The following is a 15,312-nucleotide window of genomic DNA, read 5'->3' as shown; positions in this document are numbered from 1 at the left end:
TGTCTGTTTGGCGTTGGAATACTCCTTTTTGCTTTCTGCCACAGACACAACCTTGGGATGTGTGTTTGTCTGGAGTGAAATGGTCTTGTCTCACTGTCATGGCGGTGAGTGCTTCTTTTATCTGAGTGCTCAACCCTGCTAATGCCTTAATGGGCAAAGAGCCTTCGTCCTTACACTCTCTCACACAGGAGACATGGCTATTATCCAGACACTTTGGGTCCGGCTGGATTGCGTTGATGGAACATGCATGTTCCTCGTCATGTTGATGAAAACTCATGCTTGATGTCAACGGATCCACATTGATACACTCCGTGTAGTCTGCTCATCCCTGAGTTGAATACCACCTCAGCTTTGCTTTAGCAGACAACAGCTATGTCTGTGATGTGACTGACAGCTCCCTAAGTGGGGACTGTACTTTGAGCTTGCAACATTTCACTCAGTTCCATCAAAGCAATCCTGCATTACCTGCATTGGAGAGAGAGTTAGGGAGAGAGAGGGAGAGAGAGAGAGAGAGTTATGCTGTACCCGAAGGTGTCATGTGTGTGTGTGGAACATAACAATAGACACTGTTGACTGTCACAAAAGCCGTCGAAATGGTCTTAGTCTGTGAAATGATACTGAGGAAAAAGGTTTTGATCAAAACAGGAGAATTACAGAAATACCCCCCCCCCCTCCAAACCCCACCCTGAGGTTCGATGATAGCCTCACGTTCAAGATTGAATTCTTTTCAAAGGCTTAGAGCGGGATTAATTTTTCTTAAATGTCATGGTCAGAGTCTTCACTGCCCAAATGGGTCTCCACTGACAGACCTCAGACAGTGATTGCGCTTGGCTGCGATGATGTATCAATGCAGTGAGGAGAGTTTTTGTCTCATCCCGGCACAATACACCGCTCTGGGGACAGGATGGGATGGGGGGGAGGCAGGGCAGTTAGGAGGGAGAGAAAACACATCCTTTACAAGATAAAATTACTTTTTTCCCCAGAAAGTCAGAAAAATGATGGGAATAATACACTATTCATGCCATCGGACAGCAGAGAGGCAAAAGAGGGTGGAGTTGGTGTTCTGGTCTTGTGTATAAGCCGTTCTCACACTCATATAACCCACTGCTGACCAGTGCAGAAAACCCAGGTATCCTAATGTTTAAAAAAATAACACCATTATTGGTAGCTATTGAATCCAATTGCAAGCAATGCAGGTTGTAACAGATAAGGACCTGATGGAATCTGTCTTTGCTCCATCTGAGCCAAAGAAGTCTCTGTATGAGTCAAATGGAGGAACCGCATTGACAATTCAAATCGGACAGCGCTTTGCAGGCAATTCACCCTGCAATCTACATGCATCCCTCACCAGCCGGTTCGGGCGAGATTGCATTTTATATACAAAAGGCTTTCCATTGGAGGGCCATCGCTTTCCCTCACAATCTAATAAGGTCCAGTGATTTACAAGTGCATCCACAATAATGCACACATAACAACGTGAAGGCCTCCTCCAAAGGCCTTTTGAAAAAACGGTATTTGAGCAATTTGTCAATAATTACACTTATCTAAACCAACTTTTCAAAACCAACGGAAATAGTTGTTGAGAGGATGATTACCAATGAGATCACACTATGGGGGTGAATATTGTCCATTGGATGAGGTGGACATGATGATTGGCTGATGGAGTTCCCACAGTCAATTCTTTTCCACAGCTTTTACAGCTGAGAGAATAAATGAATATTTCACATTTTCAAGTTGGTTTTGAATCATTTTCCTTATTGGATGAGATTTCATTAGCCTATTGTGTTAGCAGTAAATCTACAGCACATGAAACCTATAAGTACACAACCAGTACACCCTTAACGCATGTAATTTGTTTTTCTGCAATTTCCGTAGGGATAACTTCCACCTCTGACCCCTGCAGTCGCTAGCAGGTCCCTCGATAGCCTCGCCTTCATGAATCTTTTAGGTGGTGCAGAGTCTGGAGTTCAAAGTTCCTGTGAACCTAAGAAATAATAAGCTCCCTGATTAGTGTGGCTAAAAATACCCCTGGTCGAAAGGGGGCTGGGCTTCCCGCATTCAGACCAGGCCCCATTTGCATTCTTGGAGACTGTTTATGGATATGTTATCCTGCGGGGGGTACAAATAATCAGGTGATTCTCTGACAGCATCCGCCATTGCCCCCCCTCCCCTCCCCTCCCCTCCCCACACACACAAACCCCCAGACCAGGCTTTGTTTGTGGGGTGCAGGACCTCCTGTCCAATGCCTACAAGATCAACATCCATACAACAGCCTTCAGGTCAGTTAACCCAGAGAGGGATGAGGGAGGCGGTGGAGTGTGCCATGATGAGATGACAAACACGGCAGGCCCATTCCGCTCCGATCAAGACGGACACCTCAACCTCTGTACCTCCACAGCTCACAGTGGGGCCCCATTACAACCTGCTAGGCATCTCTTGACGCTCCACAACAGATGACTGTTCAAACACACACACACACACACACACACACCATGCTGGATCCAGATTTAATTAATCAGTCCCTTGTTTAAGGAAGTAATCACGTGTTACCATTTTTTAGCTCATCTTCTGGTAGAGAACCCAAGTCCTGGAAACTGTGGTGTGACTGGAGGCCATTTCATGAGATGACGTTTTTTTTAAAGTTTTTTTTCAGGTGCTCGGTCATGCATTGGAAAGCCTGGACAAGCCCTAGCATTAGCTTTGTACCAACATTATCGTAGGGATCAAAAGTGTGTAAAGTTGTGAACAACAACATTGTTCTTCTTGAAGGAATATGCTGTATTTCATTATAATTCTAATACTCGCTGATCGTAGCCTGAAGTGGGTGTGTAATGACTGTGATGAATTTTCGAACAAGGGTTTTAGTTTTGCTGTGGTGAAACATTCTGTCGAGTGACAAATGGGTCTGACTGCGTTGCGGTCTGTAGCCCTAAGCACATCAACCCACTGTTCCCAAACAACAGAGGCCTTAAGTATGATGTACTGTATCTCGCGTTAGCGTAAAACCGCTAGCTGCGCTGTCCTTTAGCGCTAGCCGGGAGCCTCTGTGAGTGACAGCCCCAAGATGTCCTTGATTTCCACGCCGTCCGTTTGATGCGCATTCATCTTCGCCTTTCGAGGAAGCCATTTCATTTGATTTGAAAGTAAATGGTTCAAAGAGAGACATTCTGAGGATGGAGCGGAGGGGGCCACATGCATGCTGTTGGCTTTCACCCCCTCGCTTGTCAGGCTTCGGCGCTCTCCTTCCTTGGGCACCAGGCAGGAAAAAGAGAGGATGAACAGCCCCCACCACCACCTCCCACCCCCCCCACCCCATCAGCCCCCCCCCCCCCCACCACCACCCCCCCCCCCCCCCCTTCCCCACCCCTCTCCCCCCCTTCCCCACCCCTCTCTGATGCCAAGGACAGATTAATGGGAGGAAGATCTGGACTTGCTCACCAAAGGGACGCAAGTCATTTATTTTCCTGTGAGCATTGTGCCACACAAGGAGATAGCGACTGGCTTCCATATTCAGCATGAGCTGTTTGTGTCTCTGCCTTCCCTACTGTACATGCACGTGTGAGAACGCTCTCCCTCTTTCTTTCTTCCCTCCCATTTTATATTTAACTTCAACCTGTCAATTAAAGAGTGAGAGGGCAAGGATGAAAAAAGAAAGAGGGGGAGAAGGAGACAGCAAGAAGCACAGAACTAATTAGGCAACTGTGTAATTTTAATTAGCTGTTTTGATAATTAAACTAATTAGTTCCCCTGTGTTTCCACAACGTGCAGCCGACTGGAGTTTATATATATATAAATATATATATATATATAAGGCTTCAGAGCTCTACTCTGTTGGTTAATTAGTCACTTTTGCATCAGAAAGCTTTATTGATAGCCTTAATTTGCAGTTGAAATGAGAAATCTGCTGTCAATAATTCGGATAATTGCCCGCTGTTTGATTGTGGAGAACAAAAGTAGTGGCCTCTGTTCGAAACATCCACCAATCCCGGGGGACGTTTCCTGGATACTTAGTCTTCCTGATCTACATATCAGCAAATAAGCCTCCCTCTCCTCCTTGACCTCGCTAACTAGAGGAGAATCTGGCTAAATAAGGCAAAGATTGACCTACACCGCCCCCTCTCCCATCCCAGTTCCCAAAACACCCTCCCTCAACACAACACCCTCCAAGTCTGTCCTATTTTCCCTCCAACTTTGAGTGTCCTGCCTGTGCAGTAATTGGAAAAGAAAAGGTGGGGGGAGGGAAGGGGGGTGGAGGGGGGGGTGGAGGAAAGGAGGGATGGAGGGAGGGGAAAAAAGAGAAGGAAAGTTACTGCTTGCTTTGTAGCTAATTAGTGTCCTTGGAATTAAATGAGCAGCTCGTTGTGCACCTCCAGCTCCTGCGCCTGTGTTTGTGAATTGAATAATTGATTCCCCTCCACTAATCAGAGAGCGACATAATGAGCCAGTTTAATTAAATGGGGATCTAACCTGGCGAACACTGGGAAAATATTTGCTCGTTTACGGCTAATCAGGAATAACAGAGTGGGGGTGGGTATGTGCACCGTGTATATGTGTGCGTCTGGGTGAGGGGGGGGGGGGTGGTGAGGAGGGGGGGGGGTGTATGTATACCCTAGTGGTGGGTGGGTGGGTGGAGGGGTGAGGATTGGGACCAGAGAAAACCACGGCGCTCTGTTGTTTTGCCGCCTCCATCAGCGCAAGGTGAGATGACTGCGCGCGGCTCGGAGCCCTTTGAAAAACGCGAGTCAAGGCGAGAAGCACATTCTCATGTACGGCGCGTGTCTCCGGCGGCCATGTTCTGCGGCGCCCCTCGGCCGGCGGAGGACTCGAGCGCTCTGACCTTCCCTTATCTCGGCGCCGCGGAGAGCAGAGGACCTTGGGACGGATCGGGGGCCCCTGTGGGTTCACCTATGGGAGAGTAGAAGGGTACAGATAACAGAACAGCCCCACAGGTCTAACCTCCACCCCCCCCCCCTCCCCTTCACCTCGGAGAACAGGCGAGAGACAGGCGTGGGGGAAGGCTGCGTTTCTTGCCTCCTTGGGATACGCATTCGTGGAGAAGTTTGTTCCTAGGCCAGCTGAAGTCACCAGGTAGATGGTGGAGTGCTGTGTTCACGTCCCCTGCAAACAAGACGTTCGAATGACCTCCACTAACGGCAGGCGATGACTGATTCGATTCATTTCCCCAATAGAGACGTATTTTAGTGTCACGCTGTGATTAACAAGCTCCAGAGTGACCCCTTTTTCCACCGCGGCCTGCATTGCTTGTGTTTGTATACACCAGGGTGCCATTTATAAGGCAATGTAATTTCTGCTCGGCCGCCCCTGTCACCAGCGCCCTAACTCCACCCGGATGCAGTCCTGCAGAGGTTGTCCTTGACTGGCAAGGTAGCTCACTCTCTACTTAAATAGAATGAGGGGTGGAGAGACTTGTTTCTTGGCAGGGCTTTTTTTCCAGAGAGGGTTAGGGTTGTGGCGATGCTGTGGATTTTAGTTTGCAGTTTATTTACGGGGGTTTTTCCAGTGCAGTATTATTTAGAGTGGCAACGTAATTCCTATCTCCAGTACATGCTATCTTGCATTCTGTGCACTGCTTTGCGACAAGTATTTATTTGGCTTACAAGGAGGATCAAAGACCATTCACAAACAATACCTTCGCTTTCGCATCCAAGGTGTAGCTCTGTAAAGTGCACAAAGATGATATCAGCAGCATGTCACATCTATGAAGGGCCTTCGTATTTTCACTATAATACCACAGCCCAAATCTATGCATGTCCCATACATTACCTTAACTCATCAGAGAGGGATATCTCAGAGGGACTGACAGAGAATCATTCAGAGGATAGCCTCCATTAAAAAAAAAAACGAAAAAACGAAATACAGCATTGAAATTCCACACCAGAGGAGAGAAATAGAGGAGAGTCGGCTTTGAACCAGCAGCCTGTCAGTCTTTTGTGTTTTTGTGTGAGGAGATGAGTGAGAGAGTTCCCTGTTCCAGTGCTCTCTGCCTCCCTCTGTTCCAGAGGCTCCTTCTCACTGATACCTCTCCCAGGAGCCTGGGCAAACAGACAGGCGCAGGTTTGAAAAAGTTGGGTTTGTGGACTTTGAAAGGGGAAAAGGGAAAACCTACCTAGCTTTTGAACTTTCAAACAGCAAACACACACATCACCGGTTCCTCAGCAGGCTCTTGGAGTGAAAAATAAAATAGAAAAACATACCCATGTGCAACATGGTCAGAGAAGACAACTTTCCTCACACACATTGTTTGAAATGTACCCGAGCTATTTACTCAAGGGTTTTTGCACGGTTTCACTCTTCACTTTTGATTTCTCGACAAAAACAAGCTTCCTTTATTCTCCGCTCAGACTAACTCGTCTCCGAATCATCGAGCGAGTGAAGTCTGTGAATTATTGTCCTCGCGCCGAACCTAACGACTCTCAGGACACGGCCTAATCATCGCTATCATCACCATCACAACAGCGGGCGTGTCTGAACCTGGGATGCCAGCCGGCGGCCTCTGACTTTGCTCATTTGTCCATCTCCTCAACTTCAGCAGCCCCCGATCCCCTCCCTAAATCACTCCCCGCAGAAACATCAGAGAGGAAGCCTTCATAAAGCTTCTGCGGTTCTGAAACAGAAAAAGAGGGTCCCTCAAAATTGGTTTCGCCAATTGGCTCTGGAGTACAGTAGAGCTGCTGGAAGGCAGGGGGGAGAGGCGAGAGAAAGCTAAGGGTTGAACCGCAACAGCGGCAGCTGAGAATAACAGGCAGGAGCACATAACGAGCCTCATCCTCCGGCTTCATTAGTGTGGAGGACTCCCTAACCCCCGGGGGAGAAAGGGCTATTCCCACAGTGCCCATTGCACTTTTTAACAAGCCCCTGTTCCAGACGCGGCCCCACAGAGATTTGGCGAGTCCACCTGATTTGTCGAGTCCAGCCCACAAGCACATTTTAGTTTAAGCGGGAATCCGCCCTAGATTATGGGGCTCCCCTGGGACGCAATGGAGGCTCCTCTGACACCACTTGCTTGTGTTTGCAAACAAGGCCAGAGTCTCGGCAGTAACCCAGGCATTAGAAACCCCCAGAGCTGAGGAGCTGGGCGCTGGCTGTGCCTTAGAATCACCACAGGTAGCTCCACTCTGTGGCACCATGGGAATATGACCTCTCAACCTGTTTAGTGACCTATTGTTCATTTCTTACTGCCCTGTAAGACTGGAATTGAATTTCTGAACATGTCATATTTTGCATGTCACAGCAAGTCTTACAAACAGTATTATAATGGTTGATGATATGAATGGCTTGGTTGTAACTTCTGATTGGTTACTTTGAAACCCTACAAGTACCACAAACAATTGGACAAGTAGATGATACTTGGTATTTGATAATAATGGTTCTGGCACATTAATGTACAGAAAGGCGGTAGTAGGGCATTTCTAGCAGTAACCATTTCATATCAGTTCATCATCTGTAAACAAAAGCATCCATCAAGAACAGGTTCTTATGAAGAGGTTGACTGTTTGTCTTGGAACACATGTTCTGATCAAGGAGGCGACACTCACTGTCGTGTTTGAATATCACATCCTTGTGGCAGCACAGAGCAATCCATTTACAGCTTCATAACATCTCATCTCTCCAGGTATATTTGGCTCAAGCTCACAACGGGCATCGCCTCTCCTATCTGTCGGAGAGGCAACACAGACAGTAATCACACTGTTGTCTCTGAGAAAATGCAGTTATTATTCAAACTTCAGTGTGAATAATTGAACTGGTGAATGTGCTGGGAAGGGGCCCAGGAACGAGGCGGTGTGCTCGCCTTCTTAGCATGCACTCGCAGCCTCTCCTTTGAGGACCAGCCATTACTAATCGCTAAGAAATTTCCTCTCCTTCCCTACCTGCAGGCCTGTCAGGTCGTAAATGAAAAGGAATTAAGCAGAAATCCATACGTTTCAAACCCGCCTCCCGTCTTCGCCTGCCCGCACCAGAACGCCATATATCATTAGAGGAGCAAATTAAACATTAGCGCTTCGGCTGCCGGTAGTTTGGGCTAATTGCTAATCAGCAGTAAAAGTTGCCTGGCACGGAATATTGCTTACCATAAGCTAAAGGTAATTTGCTTCTGAAGACGAGCTAGGCCGACTCGACTGTTGTTGTCCAGAGTCCATACCTAATTACTGCCGGAGGGTGAGACAGTCACTCAATGGAGATTAAGACCAAGACGAAAAATGGAAATGTGCCATAATGCTGGAATGAGCTAGAAGTGCTTCTGTCTGCTTTTCTTTAATTCCTCCTCTCTTTCTCTCTCTCTCTCTCTCTTCCCCCCCCTTCAGTGGCTCGGTTTTATTACTGAAAGGGATGGATTCTAGCGTGCTAAGTCACCAGCAGGGCCTGCACGTGGCGCGGAATCACGGAGGGTTGGTTGTACTCAGTCTCCGTGTGTTGTGGGCTTTGTGTCTGCTTAGACGGCGGGGGAGAAGGATTCCTATGATCCTTTTTATTAACTGTTGATTAAAGTAATCACCACCGGATCTCAGGAGTGCTTCGGTTTAGTCCTGCCTGTTGTTTGAAACGGTGGGCGATCTGCCGTGCTGAGGAGGTCCCGTGGAGAAAGATGTTCCTCGCCCTTTCTCTTCAGCGGCTCTGCCATTATCCTCGACGGTAATTTCATTCCGTCAACAGCCTCTTTATCACCTCGGATATTCCGAGTTTGGAGCGGCAAGTCTGGAATGGCAGTGACTCACACACCCTTCGACAGCTCTTTCTTCCTTCTACAGGCTATTGATGTTATGTATCGATACCATCCATGGAGCTCCCATCCAAACCCTTTGTAGATTGTCGATGACACCAGCGGTTCCTAGCGACCAATATCAATGGTCCAGCAGAGATCTGGTCCTGACAGTCGGTAGTGGTTCTGTGCCGCTGAGTTCATTGATATTTGTTTGCACAGTGTTCTGCAGGGATGGGTTTCTGCACAGGCTCTCGTGATGTCCTCCTTGTCAGCTGTCCTTTCTGTACCACACCCTGCAGGCTCTCCACCAGCAAGATAACATCACAGAGCATGGTTATCAGACCGGGTGTCATCATGGCTATCATCATTAACAATCTCCCCATGGCTGTGTGTGTCCACAGCTTGAAATATGAAATCTTAAAGGATCTCCGCCACCCGATGCGAAGTCTCTGCACATTTACTGGAATGCACACATTTGCATCCCACTGCGTTTCTCCGAACGACGCTTTTCGTGTCTCGTCCTTCTAGGCGATTTCAAAGTCTAGGATCGCTCCCAAACCAAAATGCTAAGCAGCCAGTTCTGGGGGTGTGAGATGGGGCGATGATGATTGGGAGAGGAAGGTGTTGGTGTCTCCCGTATAAAAAGTCCAAAAAAAAGAAGATAAGAAAGAGAAGAAACCCCCGTCGAATCCCAGTACAGTCAAATCAATATGTCGTTATAGATCTCAATCACGTGAGGCGTATAATCGCCTAAAACCTATCAATTATAGAGAGGGAGATAGCCAGGCCTCCAAATCCTGGCCCGCAGCCCTCTTCCTCCTTGGATTAGGATCTGAGATTGGGTCCGGATCATAGGGGCCGCGCCCTGGCCGGCCAGATATCAGATTAATGACCACTCCAGGGGCCTGCGTCTCGCGCTGCAGCAGGCAGGGGGAAAAAGGGAGCAGCCGGTTACCGCCGGATAAATAATACATCATTTGGTCTGGGAGCCTGACATAATTATCACCTAAGACATGTGCTCTCTGGCCGGCGCATGAAATAACAATAGCGACGCGCCAGATCTCACAGAGAATAGTATTACTCAGTTATCAACCCACGGTGTGGAAATGCTCCGGCAAGCACGTCTTTCAGGAAAGGAACGACGCGATGAACGATGGATTCTTGTTTGCAAAGGGTTGAGGAACGGGTGTTCTTCTTTTCCCTTTCACTTTTTTGGCTTTGCTTTGCTGATCAGACGTTTACGCCGGATGTTAACGTGCACGGCAACAGCTGGATTGTAAGGATCATCTGTCCCTGTCAGGCCCACCTTTAAAGATGTTGTTTTGTTTGGAGGTAATCATGATTTAGAGAAACATGTCTCCCCTGCTTGGAAGAAGAAAAAAAAAACCTTAAGAGCATCTGTTAGTCAGAATGACTTCTAATTGCTTGTTTAAAGTGTCCCAATTATTTTGCTTGCTGTGTCCTTGCTTGAGATAAATAGACTGGAGGTGTCGGAAGTCATGGCGTTGAACTGATCTGAGAGCGGTGTATTGACTCAGCCTACACAGCTCTGCGGTAAGCAATTGGCATTCTCAGCCTGGAACGCCTTGTTGCTAGTGGCGATGCAATTAAAGGCACGGGAACTCATTTCACATGCGTGTCTCTTCCGCTGAAATCTCCAATCAGGGCTCTGGCTTTGAGGTGAGCCACCCTCATTTCCTGTCAGTGTATGTTGTTGGCTTGTAGGGCCTGTGCATGCTGGTGTCTCAAGCCTTGCCATCACCCTCTCGCCCCCCCCAACACACACACACACAGCCTCCTCTTAAAAAAAGATAGATGAGAATAGGAAATCTAACTACAGAAACAAATATGTATATTTTCAATTTATCTCACCTACCATACCTGTCTGCGCTCCCCACAAGCCTTGGCATCTCTCCTCGCTGCCCCTCCAACTCACTATTTAAATTCAGAATTCCTAAGCGGATTTTCTCAATTTAGCCATACTTTTAATCTTTGGCGAAATGAGTGATGACTTCTTTCAATAAAAAAAAACCTGACAGGCTTACAGCGCACACCGGCGGATTAGTTTCCCGTGGAGATGAGGTTTCCTTTGTGCCGCCGTGTGTCTGTTTGATGGGGGTTTAACAGGAAACGTTCGTGCTGAAATTGGATGCAGCAGGGATCGTGGGTAGATGGCCGGGATTCGATATGGACCCCACCGGGTAACTTTGCCCCTATGCCATTTTCTCTCATTTCGCTCTCCCCCTGGTTTGGTGACGGAGCAATTTAACACACAGACACACTCTGACATAAACACTTGCACACACTTTCACACACACATGCACATTTACACAAACACACGTCAACTCGTAGTGACACACATCACATACCCGTACCCGGGACACATGTGCGGTTGCGAATATGCACACCCCTCCAAACACCTGCTTTGAGCGGCACCAATAGAGTATTAAATCCCACCTGCTTGCTAATCTATTGGATATTGCACACTTTGTTGTGCCGGCTGGTCTGTACCTTTCATTACACAGAAGCAGAGCTCAGTCAGTAGGATCCACAGCCTCCCTACCAAGTGTCTGTGTTGTATGTGGCCACAGCCACTGTCGCTCACACAGCAAACACATGAATGTTGCATGGTAACAGGCATGGCGCCGTGTTTCACAAACGAAAAGGAATAAAAACAGGCCTTGATTGCGCCTCGGCTGGCGACCGCGAGTGCCGACCGGTTACTCTGTGATGATTGCATGCGTTCGCCAGGAACTTGGTCTGATTGGGAATTGGGTGAGGTGGGGGTGGAGGGACGGGGGCGGGGGCAGAGGAAGGGGAGGAAGGGAGGGTGAGTGGGGGGGGGGGGGTGGAGGTGGAGGTGAGGGGGTGAAGGAGAGAGGAGAGAGATGGGAGGTCAGGTCCTCCACCCACCCCCCACACACACACACACCAAAACAACCTTCCTGCGTCCCCGGCGTGTCGTCGGTTGAGAGCGCGAGGCCCCACTGTGAGGGGATCCGGTGGCAGACGTGGGGTCATGACAGATGGGCACAGCTAGACTGGGCTCAGACAGTCTGGGACACGCGGCTGGGCCCCAGCAGACACCTTGGGGGAGCTGCCATGCTTGCTCCGCTGTCTGACTGGGGTATCGCTAGCCATGAGTCCCACACCCTCCTAATCTGAGTTTAAGCCTCTTTGTTTGCTCATTTGACTGTGTGGGTGCCACGTCCCCAAACTTGGAATGGGATTAGCGGAGCAAGTGATGATGCTGCTGGGGGCTGGACAACAACAAAAGACAAAAACAACAAGGTTTGATCCCTGGAGTGAGGTGCCAGAAAATGGCTCCATTGTTTCACAACGAGGAGTGTTAAGAGAGAGACCACAGGCCAGGGTAATTCACAGGCAACTGGAGTGTTTTCTCAGAATTTGGACGTTTGCAATACCATCCTCACAGGCAGGCTTCCATCAAGGAAGTACATATCAGGATTTTTGAAATGGCTTTTTCAGAGCAATAACCATTTTCATTGCAACGTTTGATGTATACATACTTTTAGCAAGAGCCGGTGCTGACTAATCACTGTGAAAAATAGGTGGAGAGATTTTGCTTAAAGGCAGATTTTGGGTGTGTGTATGTGTGTTTGGAGGGGGTTATTGGAATGACTTTTGGAGCTCTGCACTTGACCTACTTTTCATTAATAGTGATTCTGAGTGAAAAAGGCTGCCGTTTATCCGGTGATGAAAAGCATAATGACATCATTTATTTACTCAAAAGGCGGCAGGCACAGGGAATGCAGCTGAAACCGACCACTGACCTCTGCCGATGTCCTGGTTGCTGGGACTGGTGAAATGCTGTTTCAGGGTATGGTGAGGGGAGAGAAGTAGCATGTGGTTGGGCACAAACCCCCTTTTGAAAAAAGTCCCTATTAGGAGCCTATGAAGGTTCTTCCTGTGTGCTCTTCACCGAGCTCATTCAGGATTTCCGAGAACCCAAAGTTTTAAGAAAAACACTTTGAAGAGCTATACCGGAAACGTCTATGCCGCGCTCCCGCCGACCATCCTAACAGAAATGCGTGGCAATGAGAAGCAGAGACCTGTGAAGTTGAGCTGAGAGGTGCCCAGACAGCAGGTGAGGAGCAGAGGGGAACTGGGGCTTTGCACACAGACCGAGCAGGAGACAGCGAGCCGAGCCACGCCAATTAGAGGGAGTCCCACTTTCAAGGTGCACCCGACATCAAAGAGAATTATTCAGGCCCCTCCTTTATTTGATTACGTCCATCCCTCTGACCCCTCTCCTGCCTGTGACCACAATGCATTTCACCAATTAGCCGCGGCATCTGGATGCAATTGATAGCTTGTCAGAGCGTGGGAGGTGGCCTGGAATACTTAATGTCAGTGTCTCAATCGGCAAATTATTCACACAAGTGCATAAATATTTGATTACTGTACCTAACAGTCAGTCCTGTATTGGATTTTGTATACCCTCAAGACCAGTATACAGTTTTCAGAATTAAAACAGATCTTTTATATAAATATGTTGACTGTCCAATCGGTCTTTGCCTCTCTTCCTTCTTGTTATTCTAGTCCCTCTCTCTCTTTCCTCTCTCTCATTTACTTTTTGAAGCAAGTATTAGTGTTTTAACACCACAGGAAAGCGACTTCATTGAAATGCAATGAAAACTGCACAGAAAAGGCAAAGTTAACTAATGGGCTCAAATTTTCAAACGAATGCAAGATTAAAGTCAATTGAATCTCCCATTGGGTTTTGACTGAAACCCTTTGAAAAGAAGCCCCACAGTGGGTTTCAGAAATGAAAAATAGGGCTTGTTCTAAAATATTAATAACATTTTATACCCTCATTACGGCAAGCAATAACGTTTGTTCAGAAACGTACTTCTGCCTTTACCTTGAGGTGATTTGCGTGTCTTCTTAAGGAGGCTGGCGGGATGGGCAACCCTCAGCCCACCTTAACGCACCAGGAACACTGCTCTCCTGATCCACCTCATTGACACATCAGAGGAGCGGAGACCATTTCAAATAGACTAGATTCATATTTGATCTGCAGCACCGAAACCAGCCTCCCATTCCCAATGCTTATTTCATTGTGAGCGTTCTCGCAGCCATGATCCAGTTAAAATGAATGAGAGACGAGACATTCCCTGACAATATATTGGAAGTCGGCAAAAGCAGGAACAGAACTTTAGAATAACCAAACGGAAGAAGAGAAGTCAAGCAGAAGAGGAGGGGGGGAGAAGAAGAAAATAAGGTGTTGGGCTGGCTCAAAACCTTAGAGACAGAACCATATTGAACTCTCTTAGGAGTTTTTTTCTTTACACTATTATTTAAGGAGCACACACAGCAGATCTTGCACCAACTACCATGGCCTAGTTTTTCCAACTTCATATACAGAACCATGAATTAAATATATTTCCGAACATGTGCCCACATTCGCACAAATGAACCGAGCAGATCACGCGACAAACGAACAACACAGAAGACATTAGGGAAAGTTTCTCTCGTTCCTCGACGACGTTTCGTCACTCCTCCGTGTCATTTTCTTTCTTACTCCCTCTCTTTTTTCTCTCACTCCTACTTTGTTTCTTTCTGTCTCTGGTTGTCTTTCGCTCTCTCTTTCTCTCTCTCTCGCGCGCGCTCTGTCTCTCTTTGGAGGATTTAAGTGTGTCAAAACGCACATGAGTCGGAGAGACAAAGAGCAGCGGGCCCACAGGAACGACAGGAGGAAGATCTGAAAAACTCCTTCCGCTGCCTGTAATGGGCTAGAAGTCATTAAAAACATCACTGCCGGCCTAATTAAGACGGGACATCTGGTCTCTCCTCACAGAATGGATCGCAGAAGAGTACAAATAACTCCTCGATGACAAGTTGAGAGGTGTCATACATCTCAGTGATCGTCAATCAACAGGGGAAAGTCATAGAAGCGTTTCATTATTAATGAGCAAATGCTTTGTTTTTGCTGTATAAAAGAAAACAGACAAATTCCTAAAAAGAATGGAGACGGAGTGGCCCGTCTTCCGTCGCAGCGCAATCCCGCTTTTATATTGCTGCCAATTAGCTGGGATAAACTTTACTCTCCTCTCGACAACAGAGGTTTCAGACGAGCTCAAGGAGTTGATTGGAGTCTCCCGGGTCCCATGTGGTCACCACACCTGAACCAGACTAATCAGTGATTGGGTTTGAGAAGCAGGTGATGGGATGTAGCCTGATCCTGGTGACTTGACGCAACATCTGACGAGCACGTGGTAATGACGCCATGTCGTGTCAACTGAACAACTTGTGTCAGCGCCTGCCATTTTTGGTCGATGTCCCCTAGTTATACCTGTGAGATGTGATGGTCTGAACTGCTGGGACCACCTAAAAGGTGCAAATAAAACAGCGAGAGAAATGACAAGAACCATAAGAGATACACAAAGACTAGTAGCAAAGCTGATATCTAATCAGAAAAACCCTAACCTTTGCCCTTCCGCATCACACCATCTCCCTGGCTCCATGACCTTTCGCCCTAGACCACGCAAAACATGGCTGCTTGAGTTTAAAAAGTCCTCACGTGCAGGGTAAGAGCAAAACAGGAATAACTTTTTTTTCATATCATG

Source organism: Osmerus eperlanus, chromosome 17 (assembly GCF_963692335.1).
Source record: "Osmerus eperlanus chromosome 17, fOsmEpe2.1, whole genome shotgun sequence".
NCBI classification, from domain to species: domain Eukaryota; kingdom Metazoa; phylum Chordata; class Actinopteri; order Osmeriformes; family Osmeridae; genus Osmerus; species Osmerus eperlanus.
The sequence above is the reverse complement of the archived record's forward strand: the minus strand, read 5'-3'. Positions refer to the sequence as shown.